The following is a 14604-nucleotide window of genomic DNA, read 5'->3' as shown; positions in this document are numbered from 1 at the left end:
TACCACGTGACCACCACCAATATCATATATCTGGTCAGATTCAACTTTCTGGATTGCTGAAAGCAGCCCGACTTCCAGAATCTTAAATTCAAACGTGGAGGATTTAACCGGGACTAGTAACAAGCAGCACCCCTCCATCATTGAGCCCTCCATCGGATCCAGCCAGCAGCCCATCCCACCAACAAGAAAATACTTTCAGACAAAAAGACAAAGTCAGAAGGTAAACTTTTCACCAGGACAAACTGCTGTGTGTATCCAACCAGCGCTCATCATAGTCAGTCTTAACTTTCGATTTTCAACTTTCTAGCGCAAACAGATACCAGCAATTGGTGCTTTGCATTTTTTTGGCATTAGAAAACTTTAAAACTTCCCAAAATCATATCTCCAGTTCCCTGATTTGATTTATGCTGTTTTGGTGTCCATTCTTCTATTAAAATATATACTATTTTTGTAGATTTTAGTGGGATTTTTAGTGTGTTGTGTTTTTAACTTAACTCTTTTGGATACTGATTCATGCTTTGTACTTTCTTCTTTTAAGTTAAGCCTGGCTGCTCTGTGCCACAGCTACACAGGACTGAGTTTTGATTTAAATTAAATTAACCTAACTGGGCCTGAAATAGAATAGTGACATTATTACTTGGTGAGGTTTCACAACCACCCCAAGTAATAATCCACTTTCTCATAATGTATGTCAGAGTACAATTGGCCATAAATAAGCTACTGTGGTAATGGAATCTCTGTTAAAATAAAAATACACACCACCATAGAAAACAAGAAACAAGCATTGGCAAAGGCAATTGGTCTCACCTTGAGGACCTATTGACTTTGCCAATGATTTTTAGCAATACTATGCAGCTGGCTGAAGGGGAACCTCCCCAGCCAAAAAAAGATGTGCCTCCAAATTAGCTTGGACATATTTTTTCTTTTTATTTACCGATCCAAGTTGCTTTGATAAATAAAAAAAAGAATAGTCCTGAAAGCCTTTTTTTTGTAAAGTGCGTGGTGAAGCAATATGGAGGGTGTGGTTCCAGGAAGCAACACCAAAAGCGTGGGTAGAAGGAATTAACAGAGAGGGCATGGGTGGGAGGAAGCAACACAGAGGGTGGGGATGATCTGAAGCAACATGGAGGGTGCATGTGAGTGAAAGCAAGATGGAGGGCGGAGAGCAACACAGAGGGTGGGATAAGAAGTGCAGAACAAGGATGAGAGAGAGCAACCTGCAGGGCGGAGGGAAGAGGAGATTGAATCACACAGGTGAGAAAGCAATGAGGGAAAGTACACGAGGGCAGGCACAACACAGAGGGAGCCAGGGGAGTGGCACACAGGTGAAAGAGAGCATCACAGAGCATGGCAGAGGGGGGAGGCAAGTACAACATGGAGACAACAGGAAAATAGGAGCACTCTCATGTAGTCATAACAACAAAGAAAAAAACGTAGTGCATGAACAGTGGAAGGACACAAGTAATCCAACAAACGAAGAAGAAGAAGAAAAGCCTACAAAAGCTAACAAATAAAAAGAAAGGAAATGAGAGGGGCAATAAATCCAACCAATGGTAAACAATGGGTGGGTTATAAGTCTACTGTAAGCTGACAGTAGTATTCATTTTTAAAACAGACTGCTAGTGCAGTTTGGTAGATTAGTCCTAATAAGGGACAAAGGGGCATATTATCAAGACAGGCGATAAAATTATCACCGCTTTACCTGCAGAAAACTGCCGCTAAAACGGCGATAATGGGCTTGATAATATGCTCTATGGAATTCCAATTGAAGCCCATGTTAGATGTGAAGGACATCTAACATGGGCTTCAATTGGAATTCCATAGAGCATATTATCAAGCCCATTATCGCCATTTTACCAGCAGTTTTCTGCCGCTAAAGCGGCAATAATTTTATCGCCTGTCTTGATAATATGCCCCAAAGTGCTTTAAATAACACCCTATAGCAAATAATCTTACATAAATAAAATTAATTTGCCTTTCAGAATATGTATATATTTCGTGTCATGTTAAAAAATTATACATAATTGTTAAAAAAATATTATTCTAAAATGTAATATTATACTTTGTTTAAAGAGAAAGTTTTACTTTTGAATGTTTGTTACCAATCAGAAATATGCTATTTTAATTCAATGCATAACATTTACCACAATGTAATACATATTAAATACAAATGTTATAGTGGGTGCGAATATTGTAACAACTATTGTTTATGAGATGTTATTTATAAATGAATTAAATATATTACAATTAATTATTTAATATACATTTAATTTAATGAGTTAATGTCCTGTACTATACTCTTTCATTATTACTTTGTTAATAATTAATATTTTGCATTTATATTTGTTCGTAAAGTTTTTTATGCTAATAAAGAATACTATACATTAATAATTTTACCCATACAGTCCCATAGAAAGATGTGTGCCACAGTGAAGGAGAGCTTCATCTGAGGGTGAAAAGTTACTAGTAGTAACTTTACACTTGTACATTCAAAGTTAGAAGTCTTCACGATGAAGGGGTGAGGGCATGTAAGTCACCACGCATGTTTAAACCTACACTTAGAAATGGCAATGAGCAGTAAAGTGTAGATTTACAGCAAGATGCAGGAGTAGAGTTACAAATGAGTAAAATTACACTTGTAACTTGACCTATATGAATAGACCACAAAAATATTTGAGGATTAGTTGTCTGAGTATATTGCCACTGTCTTTAAAGTACGGGGTCCTGAGGGAAGAAACAACAATTCACAGTATTCCTGCAAGCATAAGAAACATTCTCACATGGGCTGTAAAACCGAATGTGTGCTGTATATACAGCATTAGCAACAACCAGCACCATACTTGTAAGCAGTGGAAGGCTGTACACACCTGTTTATCCTGCTGGGACTGTAATATTCAGAAAACAACATTTTATAGTTGATTTGTAGACCGAGGACAAAGCTTGGGGAGTTTTATCACATGAATATTTTAAGTTTTTTACAGTGGAAGTCCTGTAGACTTCCACTGTGGAGAAGTGTGGCTCACTGGTTAGAGGAGGCAGACCTGGAAGCAGAGGTCAGCCCGGGACCAGGGTTCAATTCCCGGCTCGGCGGGGTCTTGAGTCCTAAAATGTCCATGGACTCGACAATTCTCGCTCCGGTGCCTACTCGATTCACGGGTTCACACTCTGCGACTCTGGGCAATAGCTTGCTTAATCTCCACAACGGCCCCTCGCGGCGTGATGCCTGGCTTTCACCTTGCAGATACCCTGCCGGGGTTATCTCACAGGGGAATACCAGGACGGGTTCCCTAAGCAAGCGCTTAGAAACCGCTCGGTGATTTGCGCTATATAAATTCCTGTACATTTACATTTTACATTTACATGTAGAGACTACTGAAAATAAATTAGCAACATCCTCATCCTGTTCTCTGGACTCCTTCCTGGAGTTTGTTGACTCCTATGTCATTCTGGATTTGGATACTGGAGAGAACGCATCATTCATCCTTTGCATCATTTCTTGAATGAATTAGTAAAATGAAGTAAGTGCTTGGTAAGATATTTTGTTTGATGAGCATGAAAAGCAACATCAATACGTTTTTTCTACTTTCTGGTTTTTTTCATCGTTTCTTAAGTTCTTAGCAAATGAAGATGCCATTCAAGGGCAGGCCCATGCGGATAGGAAGGAACAAGATAACCTAGGGTACTCCTAGTGTCCCCCACATAAGCACTCGCACTCGGCGCATCAGGAGCACTCGTGCTGTTGTTGGGCGTGATGACGGTGAGTAGTCTCTTTTATTATCGAATTCAGGTTGGATTGAAGAGGCTTTGGTGAGCATACAGAGGAGATCTAAATTGTTTCTGTAGCTCACTTCTTTCAGTTCCTATCCTTATATATGATATTAAGTCCTGTTAGGAAGTACCTTAGGAATTCCATACAGTGGTCCGGCGCCGGTGTTTTAATTCATGCAGAGCAGTAGCTCCCAGCTAGGACTCCAGCTCCTTGCAACCTTAACTCACCTCCATCCTATCACCCTGCCAGCCAGGACTTCAACTCCATGTCTCACCTTCCTTTGAGCCGTACCATTTGTTTCATTTTTCAAAAGTCCTCTGAAGACCCGACTGTCAGATCCCAGGTGCATGAGGCCTTTTATATCTACGGCATCTAGATATTTAAATATCAGATCAACATCTTCTTCTGGGTTGTATGAAAGATGATCGCATGGCTAAACCAGGCGTGCCTCTACCAGGCAGCCCGAACCACGAATTCATCTTAACCACGCATTCCTTTACCACGCATGCCTTTACCACACAATTACATTGTAAAGGCATGATTGGTAAGGGGGTATGAGTGGTTAAAATCCCCACTACCCCTACCCCCCTCCCTAAACCCTAAAACTCCATCCCCCTACCTTGCCCACCCAGGTCTGGGGCCTAAAACCTACCCTTCCCTTAAAACTACCCCTTCCCATCCCCCTGCCCTTAGGCCTAAAACCCTGCCCCCTACCATAAACTACCCTGACCCCAGCCCCCCCACGCTGAGCCGTAAAACTTTCCCCCGTGCTGTCCATAAAACTACCCCAACTTCTTCCACTGCCCTGAGGCCAAAAACCCTGCCTCCAATTAAAAATGTACCCCAAAACCCCCGCCCTAAAACCGTCCCACTCCTACAAATAAACAATCCCAAACTCAGCCCGAGTTCTTCAAAATACTGCTACCCCCTTCCCCTGCCCTGAGTCCTAAAACCCTGCCCCCTTTCCAAAATACACCGCCCCCCCCTGAAGAAGATAAGCAAAAATGGTCAGGCAATTTAATCGATGTCTCTTCAGTAATTTTGCCCGGCGTTAAACGCCTCTAATACCTTGCAAAGATTATCAAGTAAAGAGGCAGGCGCTGGAGACAGGAAGACAGGAAACACGTTTTATTCCGACGGAGCAGAACACATCAGATCGGACAACAAGGTATCGTCTCGAGGTGCTCTCTGACAGCCTCTCTGAGACCTGGTCTTTTATACCCTGGTTTATGACATGTGACCGTTCTTTATTACAGTAAAGACATTGTGAAGTATGAGGATGACATCCCCGGCCCCCTCCAGTTCCGGCTCATTCCAACACGTGGCTACAGTAGAGGTCCTCACCCCCTATACAACAGGAGGGGGCTATCACGCAGCTGAGTGTTTCGCCGATTCCTTTGGAATGTGTGCGCCTGATCGAATCTCAAGGGGTGGGGAGGCCATGATCAATAGTAGCTCCTTTGAAAAGGGTCGAGTGCATACAGTAGTGGGCAATAAACTGTATCCTCAGGCCAAGGGATGACCAGCGGTTCGTACAGACAATCGGGCTCAGAGGAAGGGGTCATCAAAGGAGAGGTATTCATGGAAGGAAAGGATCAGTGTGATCAGTGTGGATGATCGGAAGGAGGTGTTGGTCAGGCGCGGGGTGTGATTCCTAGAGACAGAGTCATGTGGAAGAGGAGGGTTCATGACTTACGCATGTGGATGCGGGGTCAGCCAGAGTGCATGGGGGAGGCTTGCAGGGTCATGGAAGTGCGCTGATGATCGATCGTGAACAGGGAGATCATGGTACCTAAAATGGCTGTCGTGTATGTTCATACGTGAGTCTGAGGAATGGACAAGATGGCGCAGATGATGTTTAGTTCAAGATCTAAAATTCCACAGTCCTCCCTTTTAACATGTCTCGCCAGTTTGTCAATTCGGATCTATCCCCATAAGACCACGTATTTCTATCTCATAGAGGGGACTCATGTGCTCAGTTCTGAAGTCCAAAGTCTTAGGGCACATATAGTTAGAAATGAGTGAACACAAAGGTAGCAGACATTGAATACCTAAGCAGCATCCACACAGTACTACAAATGGTATCAGTATAAATGTAAACAATCTCCATCCCCAGTCCTTCAAAGTATCCCAAAACCAGCCTCCAAGCGACCATCCTTCTTGCTCTTGGTGAACCTCTGAGGATAGTCTGTGGAGGTGTTCAATTGCTTTGTAGACTGAAGGCGAGTTATCTGGCACGTAGGTGCAACAGCTGGAGCCGATGATGCGGCATGCTCCTCCACGGTCGGCCAGAATCACATCTAGAACAAGGCGGTTTTGGAGAGCCACCAGGCGGACTGCCTGAAGCTCAGCCGTGTTGTTAGCAAGGATGCCAGCCGTGATGTTAATGGTTGTTTCTATTGCCTGAGTTAGGTGTCGAATAGCGCGGCTGTTTGCCATTGGTCCCCACAGAGGAACAAGTCCCTTTGCTGCATCCAGGAACTGTGCTCCGGTGGAGTCGGCTTGTTCAACATCTCCGGTGCGCTTTTGCCGGTGATGGTAGGCTGAGGCCACATACGTGGGAGGAAGAATGAAGGCGATGTAGCACGTACCCCTCCAACCTTTTGGGAGCCAGGTGTAAGCTTTGGTGCCACAAACAAAGTACATATTCGGAGAAGCAACAAAGGAAGGAGGATCAGCTGAGACCAATGTTCTGGTGATGCGGCAGGAACTGTGTCCCACAAGCTGCGTTCCCTGGCCTTCGAGACACACAAGTCCTGTGACATTGATGACAGACAGAGCCACGGTCAGGGTGGCAGCTGTTTGCTTCCGCAGGTGGGAGAAGGTGGGTCTGGCTGGATTGTGGAGTACTTGCACTTCGACTCTTTCTTTGGCAGGGATGTTCATAAGGAAGGCGGAACCTGAGACCGCAGGACAAATGGGGGCAGACGTTCTTCCTGTTTTGTTCAGCCAGAACCCATAGTAGAAGTGTGACACTGTCTGACCAGAAGCGGCGTTGTCCTTGTTGCTCTCCTGCAAGAGGATCAACCAGGCGAGGCAGGAGCCATGAACTGAGAAAGGAGAAGGGATGAAAGGTATAGAGTGTTCAGTGGCATGCGGGAGCAACCCGCAGATCCAGCAGTTCGTGGCATTTGTAGCAAGGTTGTGCTGGTGCAGCAGTTGCACGAAGGAATTGTTCCAGAACTCCCTACGCCTCTCTCGGAGCTGAGGCGAAAGGGGGATCAAGTGATGCTCTTTCATGGTGGTTGGCTGTACAGTGGCCAGCAATGTCTGGTGAGCGGGTGAGCTGTCCTCCAAGATCCAGAAGGAAGTCATGAGGAGGAGGCAAAAGAGGAAGACAATGAAGAAGGCGATTGTCTTTGATTTGTGCAAATTGTCAGTCTTTGGGTTCCTGTAGTGGGTATTTCCTGTTGCTTTCATTATCTTCTTATCTGGCGCTTCCATCATCTTCTGATCTGGCGCTTCCATCATCTTCATCTTCAAGGTGCTCGGTAGTGGGCAGAACCACAGACTTTGTTTAGCTTCTCTCTGGGTGACCCTTGGTTGTTTTAGGTCACCGTTCTGAGATTTTAACTTAGTCAGTGGCCTACTTAGCCGAAGCTCCCTCCTTTCGACGCAGGAAATACCCTTCCCGGGATGGCACAGTGGGATCAGAGAGTTTTGCAAGTTCAAGTGCCTCGGTATCAGGATAGCAGTTCAGTGATGGCCGATCTTTGTTCAGGAGCTCTTCTTGGGTGTCGACGTTTTCTGTCGTGGCCAGGGTCGAGGAGACCTTCTTACAATGATGGGCGTGCAGCCAGTGCTTCTTTCCCTCCACTCGAAGAGCCGTCCGAGTGGTGATCAGTACTTGCCAGGGGCCCGTCCACCGGGGTTCCAGACTCTTCGCTCGTTGAAAGTTCCGGACTAGGACGTAATCTCCCGGTTGGATATCGTGACCGGGGCCCCTGGAAGCATCGGGGATAGCCTGCTGCACCTGTTGATGAATAATAATCTGACAACAGGACGTCGGGGACGTCGTGAATGGAGGTTGGTTTGGGGGCGGTCCAGAGGTTCATTGGTCGTCCAAACACCACCTCGTAGGGGGTCAAGTGGTGCTTAGTGGGAGTGGAGCGCATCGATAGCAATGCCAGTGGGAGGGCATCTGGCCACTTAAGCCCTGTGGTGGCCACTATTTTTGACAGTTTCAGCTTCAGTGTAGCATTGTGTCGCTCAACTAGGCCAGCGGATTGGGGATGGAAGACCGCATGGAACCTTTGTTTTACTCCCAGCCCCTTCAGGATTAGTTGGATAACTTCAGCTATGAAGTGGGGGCCATTGTCGCTCCATAAAATTCGGCAAAGGCCGTAGCGAGGGAAAAACTCTTTCAGTAGTACTTTGGCAGTAGTCATGGCTGTGTTATCACGGGTTGGATAGGCTTCCACCCATTTGCTGAAGGCGCATACAATGACTAGTACATACTTCAAGCCTTGGCATCTCTCCAGCTGGATGTAATCCATCTGAAGGACTTCAAAAGGGTGGTCGGGGGTCCCAAACCCTCCCCGGGGTACCACAGTTCCTTTCCCAGGGTTGTGTTGTAGGCAGATAAGGCACTGCTGGACCAGGCGTTTGGCTGAGTCGGAGATTTTGTTGTTGTGCCAGACTTTGGAAATGAGTTCAATCATGGGGGCAGAACCTATGTGTGCAGGGGAGTGTGCCATAGTCAGTATGGGGATCAAGTATGAGTCAGGCAGCAACCATTTGTTTGTGTCTTTTGTCCGCCAGCAGCCTTCGTCGTCCTTCAAACCCACCCGTGCCCACTCAGTCAGTTCGTGAGGTGTGCTGGCCGACTGGATGTCCCTAATCGTTTCCCTAGCGTCAGTCCATATTTCTGCTTGTGACCTGGTCACATACATATGTGTCGTCGTCCTATTCTCAGCTGTGGTTCGGGCAGTGATGTCGGCAAGTGCGTTTCCCTGTCCAACTAAGTCCGTCACCTTCTTGTGTGCCTGGCATTTGATCACTGCTAATCGTTCGGGGAGGAGAACTGCTTCAATTAGGGCGGAGACTAGATCTCCGTGGAGAATGGGTGTGCCATGGGACGTCAGGAATCCCCTTTCCCTCCACAAGAGCCCAAAATGATGAACCACCCCGAAGGCGTACTGGCTGTCCGTGTAAATGTTTGCCGTGGTTCCTGCCGCAATGATACATGCTCGTGTGAGGGCGATTAGCTCTGCCGCCTGTGCGGATCGTTGTGTGATGCGGGCTGTTTCAACTACTGTTCGGGCTGTCGTCACCGCATAGGCAGCTGAGGTGGTGCCGTCTGGGAGTTTGATACAAGAACCGTCTACCCATAGTTCTCCATCAGGGTCTGTGAAAGCAGTGTCTCTAAGGTCAATTCTACTTCTGGTCTGTTCGTCCGTGAGGGTCACATAGTCGTGTATAGGGGGCACATCGGGTCATTTTCAGGCAAGGGTAACAGTGTAGCAGGATTCAAATTCGTGCATCTCTTAAGAGTGATGTGGGGTGCAAGTAGAGTCAATTCGTATCCCGTCAGTCGTGCACTAGTCAGGTGTTGGGTCTTGGTCTGGTTCAAGAGGGTGTCAACTGCGTGGGGTACTAGCACCGTGAGAGAGAGCGAAAGTACGATTCCCTCACTCTGACGGATAGAGACAGCAGCAGCGGCTACTGCTCGAAGGCAGGCAGGTAAAGCTCTGGCGACTGGGTCGAGAGTGGCAGAGAAGTAGGCACAAGGGCGTTGTTTGAAGCCGATGGGCTGAGTTAGAACAGACAATGCGCATCCCTCCCTTTCGTGAGTGAAGAGAGAGAAGGGCTTGGAGTAATCTGGTGTTCCTAGGACGGGTGCCGAGCAAAGGGCATCCCGTAACTCCTTAAAGGACGTTTGGCATTCGGGGGTCCAAGGGAGTGGGAAAGGAACATTTTTGGCCAACAGGGAAAGTAGGGGTTTTATGATGAGACTGAAATTTGGCAACCATTGTCGGCAAAAAGAGGTAAGGCCCACCAATGAACGGACTTGCTTCTGTGTTTTTGGGATGGGGGTGTCTAGGATGGTCTGGATTCGGTCGGGTGTAAGTTTCCTCCCTTCTTTGGACAGGAGATGGCCTAGGTAGGTTACTTGAGGTTGGCAGAACTGCAGTTTCTTCTTGGAGACTTTGTGGCCATTCTCCGCAAGAAAGTGCAAGAGTTGGATAGTGGCTGCGATTGCAAGAGGAGTGGTGTCGGCCGCCAAAAGAATATCATCGACATATTGGATCAACACCACTCCATCTGGTAGCTGGACGGCGTCCAGCTGTCTTTTGAGGGCCTGGCTGTAAATGCTGGGACTTTCTGTGTAGCCCTGAGGAGCTCTACAAAATCGGTACGAACAGTTTTTTAAGGTGAAGCCGAAGAGATAACGGCTGTCTGGATGGATGGGGATAGAGAAAAATGCATTCTTGAGATCAATAACGGTGAAGGTGGTGGCAGTGGACGGGATGAGGGTCAGAATGGTGGTGATGTCTGAGACCACGGGGTACTGTGGTACTACCACTTTGTTGATTTCTCGCAGGTCGATGATGAAGCGGTACGCTTTCTCATCTCCCTCACCTTGCTTTTTAACAATGGGTAGGATAGGGCTGTTGCAGACATTACTAACCACTTCCTCTACCACTCCTGCATCTACCAGGGACTGAATAATCGCTACCAATGCCTTCTCGCCTTCGGGCGATATCCGGTACTGTGGGAGTTTCGGGAGTATTGCATCTGGTCGAACAGTTATGTGTACAGGATCGATCATCATTCGTCCTACATCCGAGTCGTTTCTGGCCCATAAGTACAGGGGTAGGGTATCGAGCAAGGATAGGTCGGCATCGGTATGGTGTACATATGTTGTGCGGGGTAGGGTCTGGACATGCTCGGGTTGTCGTACAGGATGACTCGGACTCCCTCTGGGGAACACCTAATGGTAGCTCGGAAATGTTTTAGTAGATCAATACCCTTAATGGCGTCAGGGGAGTTGGAGGAGAGCAGAAATGTTGTGTCCGTGGGGTTGTTTCCTAGGTCAAAGGGGATAGGTACAGACAGGGGGTTAGTGGAGGGCGTTCCATCGAAACCTATCGATGTAATGTGTGAGCCAGACAAGGGTGCCCTTGGAATCAGTCGTTTTGATAATACACTACGTGTCGCTCCAGTATCTACCAAAAATGGAGACTTTGTACCCAGGACCTTAGCGGTGACGTAAGGACCTTGCTGGTCAACACAGAGCTCGACTGGATCCCTCCCTCGCCCTTGGCAGTCCAATGCAAAGTCGTGAGCATTGTCGCAGCCGGACTGTTGGCACTGATTCTGTCGGGGGCGGTCAAATGTGTTCGGTCTGTCAGGTTGGTTACTGTTGGTGTCGTGGGTGTGTCCTCGTCCCTGCCCTCTTGTCCTGGGGCCATTTGCCATGTCCCTTGTCTCGTTATTCTTAATCGCTTCTCGGAGGACCGGGCATTGAGACTTCCAGTGGCCAAATCCTTTGCAAAACACACACTGGTTCTCATCGAGGTCTGTTCGTGGAGCGCCAGGTGTGGGTGTGCGGTCTCTAGGGGGTGGATTTCTAGGGACATTTGACCGGTAATTTCTCCTATACTGCTCCCTTCCTCGAGTCACTCCCTGTAATTGAGCAATCATCACTCGTTCTTTTAAGTCCTTTTTCTTTTTCTCAGTTGCCCTCTCGTTCTCGTTCTTTTGGTGTTCGTAATACTGAGCCATCTGAAGGATAGCTGCAGGTTTTGAGGCCCCCCAACTACTCTCGCTTGTCTGTAACTTCTGGGAGACCTCCTGTAATAGCCCCTTTACGTAGTTTTGCACGAATAGGTGTTGTCCGGTTGCGGTGGTCATGTCTTGGCCACTGTAGTCGGAGAACACTGTCTCAAATCGGGAGAAATATTCTGATACGTCTTCCTGGGGTTTCTGACGGCAAGCCATGACTAACGACCAGTCTACCTTTCTCTCTGGGATCAATGTCTTTAACTTCTGCACTATTTTGTCCGGGAGTTCCAGTATGTCTTTTACAGGTTTCTTACCGGGCTCTCGCTGCCTATCTAGTTCACCGAGTTGATTCCAGGTATGTCCAAACAGATCTGTGTGGTTGGCCTTCCGGATTTGCTTCCACACGTCAGCCGGCAGACATAACCCAAAAAACAAATCAATGTCCGCTAGAGTCATTATGGTTGAGCCCAAGGCTGTACTTAGTTCGGTATAAAAGGCTGTTGGGTTCTTTCTTAAATCGGGCAGGGTTTGCCTAAAGGTTAAAATATCTTGTCGATCCCATGGTTGATAAACCCAGTTGTACACAACCCTCCCTTTTGCATCTGCGTGGTTAATATCGTCGTTTGTTCCCTGACCTCTTGGGGGAACCCAGTAGGGGGCGGCTTCTCTGATAGGCATCATAGTGTTGGCTACTTCTAATGGGGGCTCATCCGGGACTGAGACAGTGAGCTTAACCTCTGACTTCTGTTCAGTGATGTGGCGGAAGACCTCAAGCGTTTGCATGAAGAGGTCCGTCACGTCATGCTCAGTCCCATCTCCAACATCGATCTTTCTATATAGAGTCGTCAGCTTAGCAGGACCCTTAGTTTGATACCTATCCTCATATGCGTTCAGAGTGTGGAAGCTGAACCGTAAAATGAAATGCCGTTTGTGGCTACCGGCATGTGAATTGCACATATCCATCGCATATTCTTCGCTCTCTTTCCGTTGTACCAGTGCCTTTGCTATCTTATCAATCCCATCCCGTTCGTCTTTGCTCAACCTATTTGGTCTTGCCGTTAGTTGCTTGCTAGTCTCAAGTTCATTTGATGTTGTTACCGATGTGGCTGGTGCGAAGGCCGTAAGGGCCGGGGCACTAGCGCTAGAGTCACCCTCGCCCGTGCTCAGGACTGGTAGGTGCTGTGCCAGTGGCTGGCAGGGGGCATAAGGAGGGGGCATGTAGATGATCGGAGGACCTAGCAGTAACTCGTCGTTTGCCCGTTGTTTGGAGGCCATCTCTGGGTAGAGCGTAGAGGGGGTCCTAACAGGGCATTGGCCTGTCGACCCTGATTCTTGCGTTAGTCTAACTTCCTCTCTCCTTTTTATCTCTTCATCTAGTTCCTTCGCGGCCAGGTGGGCTGCCTTTCGTAATTCTTTCCCTATTTTTGTTTCTTCTCTTTTTCTTAGTTGTTCTGCTTCTTTGCGCCACATGCCGATACTATCAAGCATAGTGGGTGTTGCCTTATTTATTCTAACAGCTGCTTCTAGCGCTTTTATTTTATGATCATCAAAGGAACCTATCAGTGGCCACTGATTTTTGGGGTCCCTTTTCGTATATTTATGCCATAGCTTACTATAAGCTATGGCGACTAGTCCTTGTTTAGTGAACATGTCCTTATTAGGGGTGCCTTCCAATGGAGCTGGATGGTTCATCTCTAATAAGTGGTCCAGGGTTGATCCAACTACTGACCAATGGGGAGAAGATAGGCATGACGGGTTACAACGGGGACAAAACTCTGCACTACCTACCCTTCACTACTTCGCGAAGACTAGACAGAATACTTCTATTCTACAGTATTCGCAAATAGGGAATACCCAAAGAGAGAACCAATATCGAACAATTAATGTTCGTTCAATCAAACAATCAGTGGCGAGAAAGAAATAGGCGCGACGGGTTACAACGGGGGCAAAAGCCTGCACTACCTATTCTTCACTATCCGCAAAGGAGGACAGAATACTTTTTACCCTTCCCCGTTTGTAGACAGAGAATTCTCGAGAAAAACAATCCTCGAACAAACAGTGTTCGGGTAAACAATCAATCAGTGGGGGAGAAAAGATAGGCACGACGGATTACAACGGGGGCAAAAGCCTGCGTTACCTACCCTTCGCTGCATGCAAAGGAAGAGAGAATACTTTTATCCCTCTCAGTTTGCAGACAGAGAATCTCCAAGAGAACCAACAATTCGAAGAGTAATACTAGTATTTTCAATCAAACAATCAAATATTTCTTAGTTTGTCGTGTTACACGACCTTACCCGGACCGCATGGACAGTTTCTTGTCTTCCGCTTCCAGCGCCCGATCGTCCTCTACTCTCTGCTGCTACCGTGGCACTCCTGATGGTTCCCAGTCAGGACCAAAGATCACTCGGGGAGAGGTCTGCTCGGAACCAGTGAAGTTCAGATGATCGGCTGTCAGACGAGGGTCTATTGGACAGGAGCTCTTCCGATCGTTGCAGTCGTTCACTCTGTCGTTGGGACCTCTCCCACCGGATCCACGTGTCGCTGATGGGCCCCACACGTTGGGACGCCAATTGAAGAAGATAAGCAAAAATGGTCAGGCAATTTAATCGATGTCTCTTCAGTAATTTTGCCCGGCGTTAAACGCCTCTAATACCTTGCAAAGATTATCAAGTAAAGAGGCAGGCGCTGGAGACAGGAAGACAGGAAACACGTTTTATTCCGACGGAGCAGAACACATCAGATCGGACAACAAGGTATCGTCTCGAGGTGCTCTCTGGCAGCCTCTCTGAGACCTGGTCTTTTATACCCTGGTTTATGACATGTGACCGTTCTTTATTACAGTAAAGACATTGTGAAGTATGAGGATGACATCCCCGCCACCCCCCCCCCCCCCCAGTTCCGGCTCATTCCAACACGTGGCTACAGTAGAGGTCCTCACCCCCTATACAACAGGAGGGGGCTATCACGCAGCTGAGTGTTTCGCCGATTCCTTTGGAATGTGTGCGCCTGATCGAATATCAAGGGGTGGGGAGGCCATGATCAATAGTAGCTCCTTTGAAAAGGGTCGAGTGCATACAGTAGTGGGCAATAAACTGTATCCTCAGGCC

The sequence above is a fragment of the Lissotriton helveticus genome, chromosome 5_1 (assembly GCF_964261635.1).
Source record: "Lissotriton helveticus chromosome 5_1, aLisHel1.1, whole genome shotgun sequence".
NCBI lineage: Eukaryota > Metazoa > Chordata > Amphibia > Caudata > Salamandridae > Lissotriton > Lissotriton helveticus.
The sequence above is the reverse complement of the archived record's forward strand: the minus strand, read 5'-3'. Positions refer to the sequence as shown.